A 23,593-nucleotide genomic window follows, 5' to 3' on the forward strand; every position below is an offset into this window, starting at 1 on the left:
ACACAATTGAGAAAATTGCATACTTTTGTGGGACCTCTTCATTGTCAGCTAAGAAATGTTTTCAATATTATAGTCACCTGGTCATGCGATGTGCGGCTGAGGTTCGTTCGTTTCAATCTCATTACAGAAGAAGGTGAACAACCACAAGATATATCTTGATTTGATCACTATGTACTCCCTGTCTATCGCACTGTATATTCTAGGGAATATCTTTCAAATATGTCGCAAGTGTGGAACTCTACAAATAAATTGAAGCTAGCCAAGGGTGAAGAGCAACGAGAGATCAAAAACGAAATTTCTCTTCATCAGGTGAATCATTCAGTTCGACTGAAATCTGAATACACACTGAATGATGACACAAACTGTGTGTATCGAATAAACTATAGCCGAATATTTCTTCAACACTGCACTTCCGATTTCCAAGGAAAAGTACAAGGATCTGTTAGACCTTTACCGCTGATTGACACAGTTTTCGGAGTTGAACACGTCTGCGGAAGATGAAAATACACTTTCTGCTATAGACGAATTCACTGAATGTAAGTGTGCCCTGTCAGAAGGTGTAATTGTGCAAAATACACTTGCATTTTTATAAAAAAAGTATTACATACTTGGTGTTAGGCATAGAATTTTAAGGATAATTTAAAAAACCACCTATTCAATACTTTCCACGTTTAATATGGTTTGAATCTACATGAATTTATGTAGACTTATGAGGTCAGGTACATGTTTCACCCATTATTTTGGGCATCTTCAGCCTGTAGACAACCTTTAGGTCAAGGTTTTGGAACTTTTTAACCAATATATCCAAACCAATATATACAATATATACAAACATTAATGATCTCTTAAGACTAACATGCCAGGATAATAATTTTTAAAATGTGAACTAAACATAACAGTGGGTAACATAATTTAATGGTGTTTTAACACATTAAAATTTGTCGGTCCTATTCTATCTAATTTTAAAATATGTCCAAAACTAAGATGGATCTTCTTTCTCTATCATAAGTCTTGGGTAAAGAGGATATTACATACCGGGGTTCATTTGATCCCTATATCATATCATGTTCTTGACGTACCGTAACTGATGTCAGGATGTGTTGTCAACAACCAAGTGGAGATTTTTGAACTGATTGTTAATTGTAGGCTGGTCAAGACTGAAAATATAAATTTAAATTAACTGTGTTTTAACTTGGCAGTTCTATTGTATTTAACTTAAAATTATGTTCAAAACTTAAATTGAAATTTTATGCCTTACGTCATCTTCAATACGGAACAATAATGAGAGTTGTTACTTGTAATACTTGGTGTTGTCAAGTGTGAAAATTAATTTTCTTATCATATTTTAATATTCTACGTTATTATCCGTTCGTTCACTCAGTATATACTAAGTACCATTAATATTAAGAAGGTCAACGACATAAGGAAACGTATACGGTATATTGGTGATAAGATGTCAGTTTCTACCATGGCACTGTCAACAACTGTTCAGTTACTGAGCAGGAAGCTCTGCATGAAGAAGTATTCTGATCCTCTTACAGAGAAGCTACTTGCAGTTCTTGTTTTATATCCTTAACCTATGGTCGGGTACCACAATATGTTCATTACAGTGGTTACAACGTCAGTTCTCGATGCGAGAACATGAACCGTATTGAAAAATGTAATATCCTATAAGACGGAATTATTATTATTCTCGTGTCAGATACATAAAAAAACAGTTACAATAATTTCAAGTAACATTTAAATAATCTTGGACCAATACAACGCTACTTCGAGTCCTCTCTTCGTAGCTCGATGCAGGTCATCTTGCGTGCACAAAGATGGACACAGCGGACATTGAAGCATATGCTGGATGGTTTGATCTTCTCCGCAGTCACACTTGGTGTTGACGCCATTGATGAAGCCCCATCTTGCCAAATTAACTTTGGACCTTCCCACTCCTGATCTCAACCTATTGAGAGATTTCCAGATTGTCCAGCTCTCATTGCAACCGGGTGGCAAACGTTCCTCAACCGCCATCTGCTCAGAGCCTTGGGGGATCTTCGTCTTCCATAGCTGTATCCTTGCCTTCTCAGCTGGTAATATAAGTTCCTGAGATGTTCGTAGGAAGCTCTTCCTAGATTTGAGTGTCTGTACTGGAAGCTCATGTCCATGCAATAGATGAGTACTTTCGTGCTTAACCTTTGTCCTTTCCTTATTTGCAGCTATTTCTCTTTGCACACCGGGTGGTGCTATCCCTGCAAGACAATAGAGTTTTTCAGTTGGAGTAGACTTTAGACAACCTGTAACAAGTCTGCAGGTCTCATTAAGTGCTATGTCTACCTGTCTGGCATGAGATGAATTATACCAAACAGGGCAGGCGTATTCCACTGCAGAATAACATAGTGCCATGGCGGAAGCACGAATAGTTTTTGGTTGACTGCCCCATTCTGATCCAGATAATTTACGTAGAAGATGATTCCTGGTGGAAACTATAAGTTTAGTGTTATGCAGTGTTTCCTGAATGTAAGAACTCTATCAAGCGTCACTCCTAGGTATTTTGGAGTTTCACAGTATTGTAACTCAACACCTGACCACACTATATGCAGCTTACAATGAACTTCCCTGTTTTTCAGATGAAAGGCACAAACTTGTGTTTTCATAGGGTTAGGCCTTAACTGGTTTACCTTGTAATAGGATGACAAACTTTCGAGGGCGATGGTTAGATTCCTTTCCACTGACTCAACGTCTGCACATTGTGTTGCCAGAGCAAGATCATCAGCATACAAGAAACTTCTGCTATTTGGAGCTACCGGCTGGTCATTCGTGTACATATTAAAGAGGATTGGTGCCAGCACACTTCCTTGAGGTAAACCGTTTCTCTGTGTCCTCCACCGACTGCGCTGTCCTTGGAAGTCCACAAAAAACCTGCGGTTCTGAAGAAGGGTTGCGATAAATCTGGTTTTCTTAATATCCTTGGTCAGATTATAGACTTTAACTAGCGGAAGTTGATGGTTGACGGTGTCATACGCTGCAGTCAAATCGACAAAGACTACACCTGTCACCTTGTGCCTTTCAAAGCCATCCTCAACGAATTGTGTAAGATTCAGTAGTTGTTCAGTGCAGCTCTTACCCGGACGAAATCCAGCTTGTTGTGGTATGAGGAGAGGGTCAATCATGGGTTGAATGCGATTTAGGATCATCCTTTCCAGTAATTTATATAGATGACACAAAAGGGTAACAGGTCTGAAGTCTTTAGGATGATTACCTTCCTTACCAGGTTTGAGCAATGCAATTATCTGTTTCTGCTTCACTGTCATAAACACGGCCTTATATGACCTCACTACCCCGGTATTTACCTAGCGAGACTGGGGGAAACCGTGGGAAAACCCCAGCCAGACCACTGTCGGACACTGTCTCTGAGCGATTTTAGATATTGACGTAAAGGTTCAATCAATCAATATTAATCTGCATTTAGGGCATTCGACCAGGTGGCAGATTCCCTATCTGTTGTTCTCCTAGCCTTTTCTTAAAAGATTTCAAAGGAATTGGAAATTTATTGAACATCTCCCATGGTAAGTTGTTCCAACCCTTAACTTCCCTTCCTATAAACGAGTATTTGCCCCAATTTTTCCTCTTGAATTACAACTTTATCTTCATATTGTGATCTTTCCTTCTTTTAAAGACACCACTCAGGTTGACAGTTTACCAACTTAAGTGCGATAATAATCGTACTATACAATAAAACGTTCACGAAGGTAACAATAGTTACGCATGTATTACAATTAAATATACGTACGGCCTGATTATATAATTTAAAAGTAATTACTTTATGACTACACACTAACAAGCTAAAAGACACTAGGTACAGCTACACAAACACATTGAGTGAAATTGCCAGACTGACGAATGCGCGCGGTAATCGTGGGACCTTGGCAAAATTATACCCCTTTTACCCTTCGTCGCAGAACATGCTACACTTTGCTCCGCGGGTCTTCACTACTTGCTGTGGCGCTGTACAGTTCGGTTAGCCGCGACGAATGACATTTTTTGCGTATTATCACTGAGAATTTTTCTTAATAATTGAATAAACTAAAGGAAAGAATTAGCTGAAAACACAACAGGCTTTGTACAAATCGTTTTTAAAAATAATTCCCAGTTTCTGTGGGCTAAAATGGAATAAAACATTATTTTTCTCCACGAAGTAGGGGGGGGGGGCACTGTCCCCTCTCGCCCCCTCCCTTATCGCCACTACTGCTGCTCATGTCTAGGAAACATATTAGGTAGTTTTAAACTCCCTGAACAGAGTCCTTTTAACACCAAACCAAAACCCGTGGCTGTACATCTCCGATGAGCATTAACCTGCCAAGCGCCCTCTGCTCAGCCTGATGGCCTGCAGTTTATAAGTTGATGTGTGATGAGCACAACAAATTTTCTTGGCCATTATTCTTGGTTTTTTAGACTAAGAACTCTACCTCTCTATCAGTTAATACATTCATTGTTCTCATATAGCCTGACTGGACCAGCAACTAGTTGTCGGAGTCTGGTAATAATCTCTGACTTGTCCGAGAATGAATTCTGGGGCTTCCGGGAATGCGGCGTACTTGCTATCCGTAGAAAATACGGCCAGCATTGTCCTTTAAGTTCTGAAAATAAATGTTGCAAGTCTATATTAATAAAGCCTTCAGATGGTCTAGAATCAATGAAAAGTCCAAGAACTGACTATGTGTTCCACGAACTTGAACCTCCGAAAGTGGAAATCTCGTTTCTTAAATTTTACGACTTCCTGACGGGGATTCGAACCCACGTCCTTCCGGGCGAACCGAGCACGCCTTTACCGCCTCGGTCAGGCAGCCCCTAATGCAGAGGTAAGCAAGGAAAATATCGGTATAACTACTTTTGAAATAAGCCTGTCGGTTCGTTTGTAATTAACGCCTAAACACGAGTGTCCATAATAAAAAAGAATCTGGCAGTAGGTGTTCCTTCCCATGAAAGACCTCCAGTCTGACGAAATGACCGGTGGTAGACCGAGAAGACCGAAAACGTCACTGGTAATTAATCAACAGATCTCTCTCTTCCATGACTCACACAAGACGCCGGTTCACCATCCATTAAAACAGCTCACAGGGGCCATTTGTAAGTCATATTTGCCCATAATTATCCAGAAGTTTTGGATCCTTACCTGGCTTGGGAACTGGTATAACAATGCCCTCACGCCACTGACAGGGAAACACTCCATATTCTGTTGACAAAGGTGAGGATATCCTTGAGACATTAGTCACTCAAATGTTTAAGCATTTGATTGTGAATTTTGTCCGGCTAGGAGCTGTGTCCCTGTACAGCACGAGTGAACTCTATAATTTCCATTGTGGGAAAACCAAGCACTAGAGGGGAAGGACAGTGGTGGCGGTGATTATTGTTTTAAGAGGAAGTACAGGTAGGCAACCATGCTCTATATAACATTAATCAGAGAGAAAATACTGGAAGGGATCCGACAATTCGAAAATGAAGGTATCGGGCAAAGGAAGAAACGGGCCACGATGGGCGCGAAAATAAAAGACTGCCAAGCCCTTGAATGCTTTAACACCGTCGGGGTCGGAAAGGAACAAGAGTTGACCAAGAGAGGTCGGATGAAAATGAGGAGCCTTTCGCAAGTCGGTTGCAGCAATGCCAGGGCTCACGCTCGCAAGCCGAGGTAGTGCTGGATACTGCAGAGGGCGTCCGCTCTATGGAGGCAGGCCGGGTGCGACTACTCTCCCAGCAGCCGCGCGTCATCTCGTCATGTGATTGGGGGAGGAGGGTACCTCCATATAACCATACAATCCGAGGACAGACAGAGAACTGAAATTTAAGAAGGTTAGACCAGCAAATGAAGAGAAAGAGTACAGAATGTCTCAGGGAACTCGAGTCTGAGGCCAATCCATCATGGGTAAGTCATGGTCTTGGTGTTCCTAAGAAAGTGAGTGGAGTGATGGGATGGTGGCATGAGTAGACGAATAACGGCGCGAAGAACCATAATACAAAGACAATTTATTATTGGAATTCAGGAGGACAAATATGCGTTCTTGGGAAAACTGAAAACATTAAAGGAAAACTTAAGTAAACAAATGCCACACGGGCAAGATCAATGGTAAATGAAATGAAATATTCCAGATTACTACTTTTCTGAACAGAAATCTAAATATGTCCTATAACGGCTAAAAAAGTTATAGAATCTCTAGTAGCCAGTCTACGAGCCCCAGTAAAGCGGCCATCAACGGCGAACAACGCTAATCGTTCGGGTAGCGATGGTACAACTCAGGAGCGGCTTGTTATATGTTAAACATATGAAAAATTATTTTTATCTGCTCAAATTCTTAAAACGTATTTTTAAAACGTATGAAATATTCTGGTTTTACATCACATAACCACTGATAGGAAGTGCTATAAAGTGTTAAAATGTGGTGCTACAAAACGTGCTCCTTTGTATAATGTGGGATTTACATCAATGTACCAAAAATAACCCAGCATCTTTTAAAATATTTCTACCTGCTCATACTAACCAATCACACTCAAGTTGCTAGAAGTAGTCTGAGAATTGCAGTGATCATCTCCAGACTGATCATCACAAATGCTTGTCGATTATCTATAAAGAACGTATTATCCTGCTAAAATTATCGCTCCAGACTATAGCACAGCAGGCGCGGCGATTTAGGGTAATTATTGGGAGGGGGTGGGGCAAGATTAACATGAAGACAGGCATGTGGAATGATGAATAACTATTAATACAATCATTCCTATATGTTAACAATATTTACAGTAATGAAACTTGTTTCTCAAATGCATATTCGAACTAATCCTACGTCCACAGTTTTCAATAATAATTTCAAACAACATTCATAAATACATACTTGGAAGGAATTTCTTATGTACGGAGTTAACAGAAACGATAAAAACTAAACAGAAGAAGGTAGAACGTGCTTCATAACTGTATTTTCTGAATCAATGTCCAATGGCTGTGTATTTTTCATTTCATACCATTAAATACCACCAGATATCTCTACTGTCGACGATGGGATACCAAAGGGCTAGGAGTAAGAAGGAACCGGCCGTGGCCTCAACCACACCTTACTATTCATTATACTATTTCCCTTCTTTGACGTGAGATCTATTGTATTATCGGACACCTCATCTCTATGTAGACGGATCACGTTCAAATAGCCTTTTTCTGCACGAGAGAGGTGACTTCCTAATTGGGTGGCGTTCATATTTCATTCTGATAGTATTGTAAAACAAAAAAAGGGGAAGAGAGAGAGAGAGCGAGCCTGACGTGGCTCAATCGTACATATTCTGATGTACCTGTAGGTAAGGTACCCCTTCGTATTCCTTTATTCTCTATTATGAGGATAAGGCAATTTTTATTGTGCGTTTCCTTTTCATTTGAATAAAATCCCTTTTATTTAAGGCTATCCCTGTTTTAATGTATGTGTATCGATTTTAGTGTCGCTTCCTGTGCTTGGTCCATTGGTTTTCTCTCAGTTTCGAACACTATCTACTTTTATCGTCCCTATGCGTCACTTTGCTACCTCTAATTATGGGGGGGGGGGGGGAATTGAGTTCAAATAGTGACAGAGCGTGGTTTGATCGAAATGTTTCATCAAAACATTATTTTGGTGGAACAGAGCTGAACTTGTTTAAACCCCATATTTTGAATTCACTTTGTCATTGTATGCATTATTTGACATCCTAATCCTTCTACGGTCAATATCGACTTCCCTATATGTTTTATTAATTTCTTTTCGGGCGAAATCTTGGTGATTTCATTCTTGATTTTGATTATTGCTCTAAGATATTCTCCTCTACGTTGTCTACTCTATCATTAAACCATGGGTCATGTAACTAATAGAAATGCATGCGGTGATAACGAAATGACGTCAGATAACCCTCCCACTAATGAATCAAAAAAGGCTAACGACGTAACACATGATAACGTTTCCTTTGTATCTCACGTTAGTCATTCCAATGTTGATGTAGGGATTAGAAATGGTGGTAATGAACTTGTACCCGATCTCAGTGTGAATGTAATGGGTCAGATTCCCCATTCTATTACGGATATGTCACCCCATGTTAGTCCTGCTCTGAAAATCGTCCGTAAATGGAACTTGAACTTTTCCGGTGAAAGAAAAGGGCCTTCTGTCACTGAATTTTTAGAGAGAGTAGAAGACATTGCGGCATGTGTCTCAATGTCTTTAGACCTGTTTACTCCTGTCATTCCTGAAATGTTAGAAGGTTTTGCCGGTAAATCGTTCCGTCTATGCAAATATAAGATTCGACGTTGGGCTGATTTTGCAAATGAACTCAAGATTAGGTTTGGTTTGTCCGATATGGATTTCATTCTCAAACAAGAAATACTCAGAAGGCCGCAAGATCAGAAAGAGCCCATTGATGAATATGTTACGGTTATTTTAAACCTGTTCAATCGGCTCGACGTTACTGTCCAAAAATATGAAATATTTTACACTTTGTATCGAAATCTAGCCCCTCGATACAAATTATCTTTAAAGAATTCCGATGTAAACTGCGTCTATGATATCACTAATCTTGGTTGTGGATTTGAATCAACACTGCACCTTAACAACCTGTATCATATCAAAAAAGGCTTTCACGGAGGGGCGTGCCATTCCAGCTGATGAGTCCAAATGGCACGTCTGGACGAAACTCTGCATAATGCACACGGCCTAACCACCCAAAAGCTGGTTCTATTGCTGTGATTATAAAACCTGTATCATGTTCCCCCTTCTCCTGCTAAATCATCTTTCCCTGATACTGTTTGCCATACTGTGCCGAAAATGTTTAGTTTCCTTCGCCAAATCGCCTGCCTGTGTTTGAGATACTAAAGCCTTTTGGCCTTTATTTTAGAATCACATCATCACCCTGATCGTGACACCAATGGCCTTTTGAGTCAAGACAGGTCTCCAGGTCACACCGTAGGGTGTCGATTACTATTAAATGTAGGAATTGTGAGAACGTCCGGTATGTTTCGCGTAATTGCAAGCCAAAATCGTTTGGGAAGTGTAGTCAATGTGGCTTGATAAGCGTTTACCGCCACATATGTTCACGGTTCATTCCAGCCAGGGGATACTAACCTCGTACCAACGTAATGGCTCAACGTTCGTGCCTAGTAATTCTTCTAATCGTGAAATTTGCGTACTGCCTTCATCTTCACCCTGGGCCAAGGTTCTTTGTGGTTCACGCGTGGACACCGGATATTGCATTTCTTTCGTCAACCAATCTTTTTTTTTTTGCTAGTTGCTTTACGTCGCACCGACACAGATAGGTCTTATGGCGACGATGGAACAGGGAAGGGCTAGGAGTGGGAAGGAAGCGGCTGTGGCCTTAATTAAAGTACAGCCCCAGCATTTGCCTGGTGTGAAAATGGGAAACCACGGAAAACCATTTTCAGGACTGCCGACAGTGGGGTTCGAACCTACTATCTCCCGAATACTGGATACTGGCCGCACTTAAGCGACTGCAGCTATCGAGCTCGGTAATCAATCTTTTGTAAAGGCATGATGTTAAAATACCTTCGCAGTAATGATTCTTCCGAAAGTTATTTATCTGTAGACCGCCGTCTGTATTTCCTGTGGAGCGTATCAAAACTCACGTGCAAATTCACAATCTCTCTCCGCGTATAATATCACCTTAATGTCAATAGACTTTCAGCGACAAATTGGTTGATAGGGACTAGGCTATAACTGAGGAGGCAGTATTTTTGGTATTGACTGTTCTTCAGCTCTTGTCCTTCACATCGCAGTCACTACATAAGGTAGAGTTTATTTGAAAACACGCACTTTATAATATTTTACTTGCCAAGAGTATCAAAACTCCTACTTTGACCTGGAAATAAGGTTCTGTATGTTGACAGCCACTTGTACTGAATTGTGCGTTCATGAAAACTAGGTCTACTTTCTACAGACTCCTTGCGGATACGCAACTAAGTTTTAAATTTGCTACCATATTTTAAGTTTTATATTAATAAAAATAGATCATGGAGCAGGTCAATGTACTCACGTCCTTCAACAGAAGAGTAACCTTTTAAGCGGTCCTGAGAATATAAGTGGGCACCTCGCCAATATTTTGAGTCGTAGTTCTTCTTGTAAAGAGTTTGTGCAGTGAACTGGCAGTAGTGATCAAAGGCATTCTGTGAGAGAGAATTCTCGGACCAAACTACTGTATCTTTATATCTGTCTGTTTTGAGACCAACTTTGCTTCACAGGAGAGAAAGATAGTTGGACTTGGGACATCTTGCTCATGAGTTAGAAGTAAGAGACTGAATAGTAGTGAGATTTATTACTGGTGGGAACAATGGTAGTGGGGTAATATGAATTCTGAATGAGGGGAGATAAAGGCGAAGTTAGAAATGAACTTCTTGGGTGAAGCTTCACGTGCAAACCGGCTTTGGTGTTGGGGTCATGTGAGGCGAATGGAGGATGTTGGGTTACTACGGAGAATAATGGACTCTGCCATAGAGGGTAAGAGAAGGAGAGAGAGACCAAGACGATGATGTTTAGACTCAATTTCTAATGAGTTAAATATTAAAGGTGAGAAACTAAATGAGACCACAGAAGCTTGCAGACTCAGTGCAGAAAGGCGTCGGAAATTGGGAAGTCCGTATAACAAGCCACACTTCATCACAGTCTTTTTCTTTGTATAAAGCTTCCCTATTCAGAGCACAACAAATACACTTACCGTAGTCATTCTCACGAGGTGCAGGAAGTGTTGGCCGAAACACAGCTTCATCACGCATGTTCTCTAGCAGGGTCCGTCGCAATCCAAAGTACGAATACCTGAGTTTAAAACGCTATAGAGAATGGACGTGTGGAACAGTCTCAATTCCCTTCAGTAGAAATGAACTATCAGATTCAGTCTAGGACAAAATAAACCGATTGAGTGGTTGTTCATAATATTAGTAGAGATGAATTAACTAACAGAAGATGGAGAAGAGGCAATGACTAGCTGCGAAGTACTTCCGAAGACTTCCGACTACCTAAGACACCTAAAGTTCAACGTTGGGAGACTCTTGGTCTTGGATGAGACAAGACAAGACAACAAATCTCCACAACTGTTGTGAGAAGCATTGGGGCGATAAGATACAGACTGCCCGAGTGCAACAGAGTGATCACGCCCACCACTCTTCTTCTTCTTCTTTTACCAATGTCCAGGCTTGCACAACTGTTGGGCTTTTTTCTTTGCCCAGTGTTGTCACATCTCCTTCAACCAGAGTTCACCATTATTCTTCACGTTCTATCGCACAGCCATGTGGTGCGGACTTTCTTATAACGCTAGAAGGTGAACAGGTGAGTAGTATAATTGGATGGTTTTGGAGCCACCGCCACCGCGGGCTCCCAGAGGCCAACTCCACCGCCACCACAGCCAGAGGCCTCCCAGAGGCCACCTCCACCGCCACCGCACTGGGGGGCCTCCCAGGGGCCTCTTCCAACGCCACCGCAGCCAGAGGCCTCCCAGAGGTCTCCTCCACCACCCGCGGGAAATTTGAATTTGTAAACAAAGCCACGTGCTTTTTGACAGCTGTCATCGACAACAACGCATCGCTAACCTCAGTACTGCCATCTTGACGGGCCTAAACCTCAGTAGTACCAACTTAACCTAACTAGCGCGTGGTAAACAAAGCCACGTGCTTTTTGACAGCTGTCATCCGCCATCTTTAAACTACAGAGCACTGTGCTGCCCTCTTTATCGCAGTAGCTACAAATTCATCACCTGTCATCGGCAGTGCTGCAATCTTGGCGGGTCTAAACCTTAGTGCTACCAACTTAACCTCACTAGCGCGAGATAAACAAATCCACGTGCTTTTTTGACAGCTGTCATCCGCCAGCTTTAATCATTAGACCACAGTGCTGCCCTCTTTAGCTACTTACCTTTGAAATGTAGTGGCGGAAAATTTGAAAAAAAAATTTTGATAGCAGCCATCTTTAATCAAGAGAGAACCGTGCTGCACTCTATGTGGTAGCGGTAATTTGAAAACTTCTAAGTGCCCCTGTTTGGAAACAAACCACGTGCTTTTTTTGACAGCTACATCCGCCATCTTTAATCAAGGGAGCACCGTGCCGCACTCTATAGTTGAAATGTGGTGGCGGCAATTTGAAAAATTCCACGTGCTCTTGTTTGGAAACAATGCTACATGCTTATTTGACAGCTACCGTCCGCCATCTTTAATCCATAGAGCACAGCGCTGCCCTCTTTAGTTACTTACCTTTGAAATGTGGTGGCGGATAATTTAAAAAATGCTTTTTTTCAGCAGCCATCTTTGAGCACCGTGCTGCCCTCTTTAGCTAGATACCTTTGAAATGTAGTGGCAGGCAATTCCACATGACAGCAGCCATCTTTAATCAAGAGAGCACCGTGCTGCCCTCTATGTGGTGGCGGCAATTATAAAAATTCTACATGCTCTTGTTTGGAAACAAACTCACGCGCTTTTTTGACAGCCGTCATCCGCCATCCTTAATCAACAGAGCTCAGTGCTGCCCTCTTTAGCTAGATACCTTTGAAATGTGGTGGCGGCAAATTCCACGTGCTCTTGTTTGGAAACAAAGCCATGTGGTTTTTTGACAGCTGTCATCCACCATCTTTAATCAATAGAGCACTGTGCTGCTATCATGTGGGTAATTTCGTCAGTTGTCATCCGCCATCTTTAATCCACAGAGCACCGTGCTGCCCTCTGTATGACATGTAGTAGCGGGCAATTTGAAAAGTTCTGTTAGCTGTCATCCGTCGTCTTTAATCAAGAGAGTACCGTGCTGCCATCTTTAGATAGATACCTTAGAAATGTGGTGGTGGCAATTTGAAAAATTCTATGTGCTCTTGTTTGGAAACAAAGCCACGTGCTTTTTGACAGCTGTCATCCACCATCTTTTATCAATAGAGCACTGTGCTGCTATCATGCGGGCAATTTCGTCAGCTGTCATCCGCCATCTTTACTCCACAGAGCACGGTGCTGCCCTCTGTAGTAGCGGGCAATTTGAAAAGTTCTGTTAGCTGTCATCCACCATCTTTAATCATGAGAGCACCGTGCTGCCATCTTTAGCTAGATACCTTTGAAATGTGGTGGCGGCAAATTGAAAAATTCCAACTGCTCTTGTTTAGTAAACAAACTCACGCGCTCTTTGTCAGCTGTCATCCGCCATCTTTTATCAATAGAGCTCAGTGCTACACTCTTTAGGTACATACCTTTGAAATATGGTGGCGGATAATTTAAAAATAAAAATTCTACATCAGCCATCTCTCGACGCTAATTGCACAAGATGGTGGCTATACATGACTCCTTAAAGGTGCTTATGCAAGATGGCTACTATACATAGGTTCTTATGAGATGCCCTTGGGATGCTTGCGCAAGATAGCGGTTATACAAGCCTCCTTATGAGACGCCCTAGAGATGCTAGCGCAAGATGGCGGTTGCTCTTATGAGGCGGCTTAAGGGTCCTTGCACAAGATGGCTACAGACGCCCTAAGGATGCTTGCGCAAGATGGCGGACGCAAGATGGCGGCTATACACGACTCCTTATGAGACGTCTTAAGGGTGCTTGCGCAAGATGGCTGCTGCTCTTATGAAGAAAGCTACCTTAGAGGCTAACGTGTCGTGCTAGTTCGATTCATTAAATTTGGGGCTTAAATGCAAAATGTTAAATATCTCGAAAACGGTGCATCGTAGAGCAAAACGGACAAAATTTTTCTACCCAATACTTCGGTTCGCAGTATGGGGAACAAGTAAAACATAGTCTATTGATGAGATCAACGGTTCGGTTCCTACTTAGGCCCTTTGGCATTCGCTCTGTTTTAGCTTGTATTGAAGCAAGTCCTCGCAACATGATCAAGTCTAGCTATGGTAGAGAGTATAACGTGCCGTGCAGGTTCGATTCATTAAATTTGGGGCTTAAATGCAAAATGTTAAATATCTCGAAAACGGACAATTTTTTCTACCTAATACCTAGGTTTGCAGTATCAGGAACAAGAAAACATAGTCTAATTATGAGATCGGCGGTTCGATTCCTACTTAGGCACTTTGGCATTGGCAGCTATCTATTTCTACAAGATGGCGGCTATACATAGCTTCTTATGAGACAGCCTAAGAGCGCTTGCACAAGATGGCTGCTGCTCTTATGAGACGCCCTAGGGGTGCTTGCGCAAGGTAGCAGCGACAAGACGGTGACTATACACAGCTGCTTATGATACGGCCTAGAGGTGCTCACACACGATGGTGGCTGCTCTGATGAAGAAAGCTAGCTTTGCATCGCGCAGGTATTTTTACAGCACTAAACCTCATACCTTTGAAATTTGGTGGCGGGCAATTTTAAAAATTTGACGTGCTTTTTCTTCACAGCGGCTATCTTTAGACAATAGCGGCTATACATAAGCTGTTAAGGCCTCCTCTTATGTCAAGGCATAGCTCTATCGAACAAGTTTAAACCTGCATCGGAATAGCTAGAGTAAGCACGTGCTGCAGTGATGACGTCATTATGCATGTTTAGACTTGCAAATCACTAAAGAAACATAACAAGACTAGAATCGAACACTGCACTCTATACCGTGATCATGTGATCGGAACATTCATTGAAGTGTTTAGAACACTCAATAAGTGATCAAAACTATAATAGAACAATGTACTGGATACAACATGTGTTTAGAACATGTCAGGGGATACCTTTGTTCTAAGAAGATTAGATTACCGCACATTCCTTGTAGAGCTAATAGGCTAAAGGGCTAATGGGCTAAAGGGCTAAAGGGCTAATGGGCTAAAGGGCTAAAGGTGCAACAACCTCTTTGCTCGCTATCAGCAAGAACGCTTGTACTTTGTTAAGTGTAGAAAATTAATCTTTATTTGTAAATGGTTTCATGTTCAGAACAAGGAATGAAATCTAGGGGTTACGTCTTACCTAATAAAATCCCCGAGGTGCGATGAGTTACGTTTTTCGAACTAGTGTTTGGAACACTGAACTTTTCAAGATGATAGCAGAGAGTTTAACAATGTTCTGTTGTTGGATTATAAATTCCGCGCTACAACATGCATAAGGTAGCAGCCTTGAGGTTTACCGCCGTAAAGATGACAAGAGTGAGGTTAGCATTGTTCCGTTGTTGGATTTTAAATTCCGCGCTATAACATGCATAAGGTGGCAGCCTTGAGGTTTACCGCCGTAAAGATGGCAGCAGTGAGGTTAGCGACGCTCTATTGTCCTTCAAAGTGAGGTTAGGGTTCGTCATGAAGACAGCTGTCAAAAACGCACGTGGCTATGTTTACCAAACAAGAGCACGTGGCTGTGACGTCACGGTCACGTAATCAATCCTTAGCTCGACGTCGTTAAGAGCAGCATTAGGATTAGCTATGCTTAAAAGTCTTGGGAACAAAGCAGCAGTATGAATTGCCATGTTTCAAAGCGTGTACACATCACCTATCGATTTTACATGCATCGACCATCGTACTAAACTTCTTCCGCTAGATCGTGCTGCTATCTTAGCATAACCTATACACATAAAATTAAAGTACATTGAATAGCCATGTTTAAAAGCGTGTACACATCACCTATCGATTTTGCATGCATCGACTCTCGGACTAAACTTCTTCCGCTAGATTGTGCTGCTATCTTAGCATGACCTTAAAGTACAAAGAATAGCCATGTTTCAAAGCGTGTACACATTACCTATCGACTTTGCATGCAACAAATATCGTACTAAACTTCTTCCGCTAGGTTGTGCTGCTATCTTAGCATAACTTATACACATGAACTTAAAGTACAAAGAATAGCCATGTTTCAAAGCGTGTACACATTACTTATTGATTTTGCATGCATCAAATATCGTACTAAATTTCTTCCGCTAGATTGTGCTCCTATCTTAGCATAACCTATACCCATGAACTTAAAGTACAATGAATAGTCATGTTTCAAAGCGTGTACACATCAACTATCGATTTTGCATGCATCGACTTTCGTACTAAACATCTTCCGCTAGATCGTGCTGCTTTCTTAGCATAAGCTATACGCATGACCTTGAAGTAAAAAGAATAGCCATGTTTCAAAGCGTGTACACATTACCTATCGATTTTGCAAGCATCGACTCTCGTACTAAACTTCTTCCTCTAGATTGTGCTGCTACCTTAGCATAACCTATACGCATGACCTTAAAGTACAACGAATAGCCATGTTTTAATGCGTGTGCATATTACTTATTGATATGACATGCATCGATCCCCGTACTAAACTTCTTCCACTAGATTGTGCTGCTATCTTAGCATAACTTATACACATGAACTTAAAGTATAAAGAATAGCCATGTTTCAAAGCGTGTACATATTACTTATCGATTTTGCAAGCATCGACTCTCGTACTAAACTTTCTCCTCTAGATTGTGCTGCTACCTTAGCACAACCTATACGCATGACCTTAAAGTACAAAGAACAGCCATGTTTCAAAGCGTGTGCATATTACTTATTGATATTACATGCATCGACTCCCGTACTAAACTTCTTCCGCTAGATTGTGCTGCTATCTTAGTATAACTTACACACATGAACCTAAAGTACAAAGAATAGCCATGTTTCAAAGCGTGTACATATTACTTATCGATTTTGCAAGCATCGACTCTCGTAACAAACTTTTTCCTCTAGATTGTGCTGCTAACTTAGCATAACCTATACGCATGAACTTAAAGTACAAAGAACAGCCATGTTTCAAAGCGTGTGCATATTCCTTATTGATTTTGCATGCAACGAATCTCTTACTAAACTTCTTCCGCTAGATTGTGCTGCTATCTTAGCATAACCTATACCCATAAACTTAAAGTACAAAAAATAGCCATGTTTCAAAGAGTGTAAACATTACCTATCGATTTTGCAAGCATCGACTCTCGTACTAAACTTCTTCCTCTAGATTGTGCTGCTACCTTAGCATAACCTATACGTATGACCTTAAAGTACAAAGAATAGCCATGTTTTAGAGCGTGTGCATATTACTTATTGATATTACATGCATCGACCCCCTTACTAAACTTCTTCCACTAGATTGTGCTGCTATCTTAGCATAACTTATGCTCATGAACTTAAAGTACAAAGAATAGCCATGTTTCAAAGCGTGTACATATTACTTATCGATTTTGCAAGCATCGACTCTCGTACTAAACTTCTTCCTCTAGATTGTGGTGCTACCTTAGCATAACCTACACGCATGACCTTAAAGTACAAAGAATAGCCTAGTTTCAAAGCGTGTGCATATTCCTTATTGATTTTGCATGCATCGAATCTCTTACTAAACTTCTTCCGCTAGATTATGCTGCTATCTTGGCATAACCTATACCCATAAACTTAAAGTACAAAGAATAGCCATGTTTCAAAGCGTGTACACATTACCTACCGATTTTGCAAGCAACAAATATCGTACTAAACTTCTTGCGCTAGATTGTGCTGCTATCTTAGCATAGCCTGTACGCATGAACTTAAAGTACAAAGAACAGCCTTGTTTCAAAGCGGGTACACATTACCTAATGATTTTGCATGAAACGACTATCATACTAAATTTTTCCTGTTAGTTTGTGCTAAAATCGTGTAAGTGTGCTGCTATCTTAGCATAACATATCGATTTTACATGCATCGAGTATCGTACTAGGCTTCTTCCGCTAGAGCATGTAGCAATCGCTTTTGTGTATCCCTAACCTATGTGCATGAAATTAAAGCACAAAGAAGAGCTATGTTCTAAAGCGTGTACACATCACCTATCGATAATGTATGTATCGACTATCGTACTAAACTTCTTCTCCTAGAGCGTACGACTATCGCTTGTGTGTGCACGAACTTAAAGCATAAAGAATAGCAATGTATAAAAATCTTGTAAACATGACAGAAGCATTAAGTATAGCCATGTTTAAATGCGCGTACACATCATGTATCTATGATGCACGCAGTACTAAACTTATTCCACTAGAATGTACAAAGTTCGCATGTGTTTGTGCTGCTATCTTAGCATAGCCTATGTGCATGAACTTAAAGTACAAAAAATAGCGATGTTTAAAAATCTTGTGAACATGGCAGCGGTAAGAATAGCAATGTTTAAAAGCGTGTACACACCACCTTTTGATAATGCATGCATCTTCTACTAGAGCGTGCAACCATCGCTTGTATCTGCTGCTATCTTAACATAACCTATGTACACGAACGTAAAGCATAAAGAATACTTATGTGTAAAAAATCTTGTGAACATAGCAGGGTGTTAACTACGTAGGTGTAGACATTGATCGTTTCATGCTGACGCAGCATACCACGTGACCGTGACGTCACAGACACGTGCTCTTGTTTGGTAAACATAGCCACGTGCGTTTTTGACAGCTGTCTTCTTGACGAACCCTAACCTCACTTTGAAGGACAATAGTGCGTCGCTCACCTCACTGCTGCCATCTTTACGGCGGTAAACCTCAAGGCTGCCACCTTATGCATGTTATAGCGCGGAATTTAAAATCCAACATCAGAACATTGCTAAACTCTCTGCTATCATCTTGAAAAGGTCAGTGTTCCAAACACTAGTTCGAAAAACGTAACTCATCGCACCTCGGGGATTTTATTAAGTAAGACGTAACCCCTAGATTCCATTCCTTGTTCTGAACATGAAACCATTTACAAATAAAGATTAATTTTCTACACTTAACAAAGTACAAGCGTTCTTGCTGATAGCGATCGATGAGGTTGTTGCACCTTTAGCCCTTTAGCCCATTAGCCCTTTAGCCCTTTAGCCCATTAGCCCTTTAGCCTATTAGCTCTACAAGGAATGTGCGGTAATCTAATCTTCTTAGAACAAAGGTATCCCCTGATATGTTATAAACACATGTTGTATCGAGTACAGTGTTCTATTATAGTCTTGATCACTTATTGAGTGTTCTAAACACTTCAATCAATGTTCCGATCACATGATCACGGTATAGAGTGCAGTGTTCGATTCTAGTCTTGTTATGTTTCTTTAGCGATTTGCAAGTCTAAACATGCATAATGACGTCATCACTGCAGCACGTGCTTACTCTAGCTATTCCGATGCAGGTTTAAACTTGTTCGATAGAGCTATGCCTTGACATAAGAGGAGGCCTTAACAGCTTATGTATAGCCGCTATTGTCTAAAGATAGCTGCTGTGAAGAAAAAGCACGTCGAATTTTTCAAATTGCCCCCCACCAAATTTCAAAGGTATGAGGTTTAGTGCTGTAAAAATACCTTCGCGATGCAAAGTTAGCTTTCTTCATCAGAGCAGCCACCATCTTGTATGAGCACCTCTAGGCCGTATCATAAGCAGCTGTGTATAGTCACCGTCTTGTCGCTGCTACCTTGCGCAAGCACCCCTAGGGCGTCTCATAAGAGCAGCAGCCATCTTGTGCAAGCGCTCTTAAGCTGTCTCATAAGAAGCTATGTATAGCTGCCATCTTGTAGAAATAGATAGCTGCCAATTCCAAAGGCCCTAACTAGGAATCGAACCGTCGATCTCATCATTAGACTATGTTTTCTTGTTCCTGATACTGCAAACCTAGGTATTAGGTAGAAAAATTTTGTCCGTTTTCGAGGTATTTAACATTTTCAATTTAAGCCCCAAATTTAATGAATCGAACCTGCACGGCACGTTATACTCTCTACCATAGCTAGACTTGATCATGTTGCGAGGACTTGCTTCAAAACAAGCTAAAACAGAGCGAATGCCGAAGGGTCTAAGTAGGAACCGAACCGTTGGTCTCATCAATAGACTATGTTTTACTTGTTCCCCATACTGCGAACCGAGGTATTGGGTAGAAAAATTTTGTCTGTTTTGCTCTACGATGCACCGTTTTCGAGATATTTAACATTTTGCATTTAAGCCCCAAATTTAATGAATCGAACTAGCACGACACGTTAGCCCCTAAGGTAGCTTTCTTCATAAGAGCAGCAGCCATCTTGCGCAAGCACCCTTAAGACGTCTCATAAGGAGTCGTGTATAGCCGCCATCTTGCGTCCGCCATCTTGCGCAAGCATCTTTAGGGCGTCTCTAGCCATCTTGTGCAAGGACCCTTAAGCCGCCTCATAAGAGCAACCGCCATCTTGCGCAAGCATCTCTAGGGAGTCTCATAAGGAGTCTTGTATAACCGCTATCTTGCGCAAGCATCCCAAGGGCGTCTCATAAGAACCTATGTATAATAGCCATCTTGAATGAGCACCTTTAAGGAGTCATGTATAGCTACCATCTTGTGCAATTAGCGTCGAGAGATGGCTGATGTAGAATTTTTATTTTTAAATTATCCGCCACCATATTTCAAAGGTATGTACCTAAAGAGTGTAGCACTGAGCTCTATTGATAAAAGATGGCGGATGACAGCTGACAAAGAGCGCGTGAGTTTGTTTACTAAACAAGAGCAGTTGGAATTTTTCAATTTGCCGCCACCACATTTCAAAGGTATCTAGTTAAAGATGGCAGCACGGTGCTCTCTTGATTAAAGATGGTGGATGACAGCTAACAGAACTTTTCAAATTGCCCGCTACTACAGAGGGCAGCACCGTGCTCTGTGGAGTAAAGATGGCGGATGACAGCTGACGAAATTGCCCGCATGATAGCAGCACAGTGCTCTATTGATTAAAGATGGTGGATGACAGCTGTCAAAAAGCACGTGGCTTTGTTTCCAAACAAGAGCACATAGAATTTTTCAAATTGCCACCACCACATTTCAAAGGTATCTATCTAAAGATGGCAGCACGGTACTCTCTTGATTAAAGACGACGGATGACAGCTAACAGAACTTTTCAAATTGCCCGCTACTACATGTCATACAGAGGGCAGCACGGTGCTCTGTGGATTAAAGATGGCGGATGACAACTGACGAAATTACCCACATGATAGCAGCACAGTGCTCTATTGATTAAAGATGGTGGATGACAGCTGTCAAAAAACCACATGGCTTTGTTTCCAAACAAGAGCACGTGGAATTTGCCGCCACCACATTTCAAAGGTATCTAGCTAAAGAGGGCAGCACTGAGCTCTGTTGATTAAAGATGGCGGATGACGGCTGTCAAAAAAGCGCGTGAGTTTGTTTCTAAACAAGAGCATGTAGAATTTTTATAATTGCCGCCACCACATAGAGGGCAGCACGGTGCTCTCTTGATTAAAGATGGCTGCTGTCATGTGGAACTGCCTGCCACTACATTTCAAAGGTATCTAGCTAAAGAGGGCAGCACGGTGCTCAAAGATGGCTGCTGAAAAAAAGCATTTTTCAAATTATCCGCCACCACATTTTAAAGGTAAGTAACTAAAGAGGGCAGCGCTGTGCTCTATGGATTAAAGATGGTGGACGGTAGCTGTCAAATAAGCATGTAGCATTGTTTCCAAACAAGAGCACGTGGAATTTTTCAAATTGCCGCCACCACATTTCAACTAAAGAGTGCGGCACCGTGCTCCCTTGATTAAAGATGGCGGATGTTTTATGTTAAAAAAGCACGTGGTTTGTTTCCAAACAGGGGCACTTAGAAGTTTTCAAATTGCCGCTACCACATAGAGTGCAGCACGGTTCTCTCTTGATTAACGATGGCTGCTATCAATTTTTTTTTCAAATTATCCGCCACTACATTTCAAAGGTAAGTAGCTAAAGAGGGCAGCACTGTGGTCTAATGATTAAAGATGGCGGATGACAGCTGTCAAAAAAGCACGTGGATTTGTTTATCTCGCGCTAGTGAGGTTAAGTTGGTAGCACTAAGGTTTAGACCCGCCAAGATTGCAGCACTGCCGATGACAGGTGATGAATTTGTAGCTACTGCGATAAAGAGGGCAGCACAGTGCTCTGTAGTTTAAAGATGGCGGATGACAGCTGTCAAAAAGCACGTGGCTTTGTTTACCACGCGCTAGTTAGGTTAAGTTGGTACTACTGAGGTTTAGGCCCGTCAAGATGGCAGTACTGAGGTTAGCGATGCGTTGTTGTCGATGACAGCTGTCAAAAAGCACGTGGCTTTGTTTACAAATTCAAATTTCCCGCGGGTGGTGGAGGAGACCTCTGGGAGGCCTCTGGCTGCGGTGGCGGTGGAGGAGGCCTCTGGGAGGCCCCCCAGTGCGGTGGCGGTGGAGGTGGCCTCTGGGATGCCTCTGGCTGTGATGGCGGTGGAGGTGGCCTCTGGGAGACCGCGGTGGCGGTTGCGCCAGAACCATCCAATTATACTACTCAGGTGGTTGAGAAACAGTCTTGCCACATCACCATAGAAGGCCAGTCTCCTTTTCCTGGCACAGTATTAGAGCCACTCCTTTGGAGAGTAGAGTTCCGGTATTCCACATCTTCCAATGCCGAACCTAGCGTGTTTCTAAGAATTCTTACTTCTGTGAATTCCACTATTTCAGTCAAGTCATTTCTATTTAGTGAGAGACACAGGCACCCTCCTTGTGACATCTATTGGATCACCTGAAATGTATCCAAACTATAACCAGATGACATTATTATTATTATTATTATTATTATTATTATTATTATTATTATTATTATTATTATTATTAGTAACATTTGTACATTTTAGCATTCTATGCAAATCTCTATAAATGAACTAATCGCCTCCATAACCTCCGCATGTTAAGTTTAAGTCCACATGCTGGTTGGATCCTCAAATAACCCCACCAAGGATTAGAGGAAGCACGCAAAAAATAACGCCGCCATAATTATACTATTGCATTTATTTATACCTTAACATATTACGTTCTTTATTACAGGAATAAAATACGCAAATCGGCAAAATTGCATCCCAAATTATCACCCCAATTTATCTTTCCCTTCTCCTTTTCCAGCCTTCCCACTGTGGCCTTGATTTTGTTGTTTGGTTCTTGTTGCATCATCCGACCTTGCACCTTAATCCTCCTCTCAAGGCACTCAGAGCTGTGATTAAGTGCAGGCCCATAACACAGCTTACCGCTCCCTGGCACTTCGCTGGAGTAAAGCCATAAGACAAACACCTTCAGCAGAAAAGAATTATCACATACCTGGCACGCGTAACAGAATCAATCCATCACCATCAATGATCTGCATTTAACGTTGTCGCCCAGATTCCTTATGAATTGCTTCTTCTTGCTCCTCGTCTTATAATGTCCTCTTGAATTCCAACTTCATCTTCATATTAGCTTCCCTCCGTCCAAGCTTATTCGTCTTCTAATGTCTCGTCAGTCACAGCCCGGATCATACAACACAGTCGAACATCTCTTCTCCTTACTCCCAAGCTTTCCCAGCCCAAAGTCTGCAACACTACTCCTCCTATTCTCTACTTTCATTCCCCTGGCAAAACAATCAACTTCTAACAAATGCAACGAATATCGTCTTGTAAGCTCAATGAGCCATTTGTAGAAATCCTTCCTGAGAATTATACTCGCCCGCAAAAAATAGAAATGTGAAGACCAGGTAGAATATACCCTGTTTGGATTAATAAATTGTTATGGAACTCGTGGTGCTTTATTTGGATTAATAACACGTCTCCAAGAATGTTCGGACCATCAGAAATATGTATTTGCATTTGATAGAGTAAAACACGATGAGCTAATCAGAATACTCTTACAAACTGGAATTGACAGTAAAGATATAAGAGTAATGGAAAACCTGTACTGGAAT

The sequence above is a fragment of the Anabrus simplex genome, chromosome 10 (assembly GCF_040414725.1).
Source record: "Anabrus simplex isolate iqAnaSimp1 chromosome 10, ASM4041472v1, whole genome shotgun sequence".
In the NCBI taxonomy this organism is placed as follows: domain Eukaryota; kingdom Metazoa; phylum Arthropoda; class Insecta; order Orthoptera; family Tettigoniidae; genus Anabrus; species Anabrus simplex.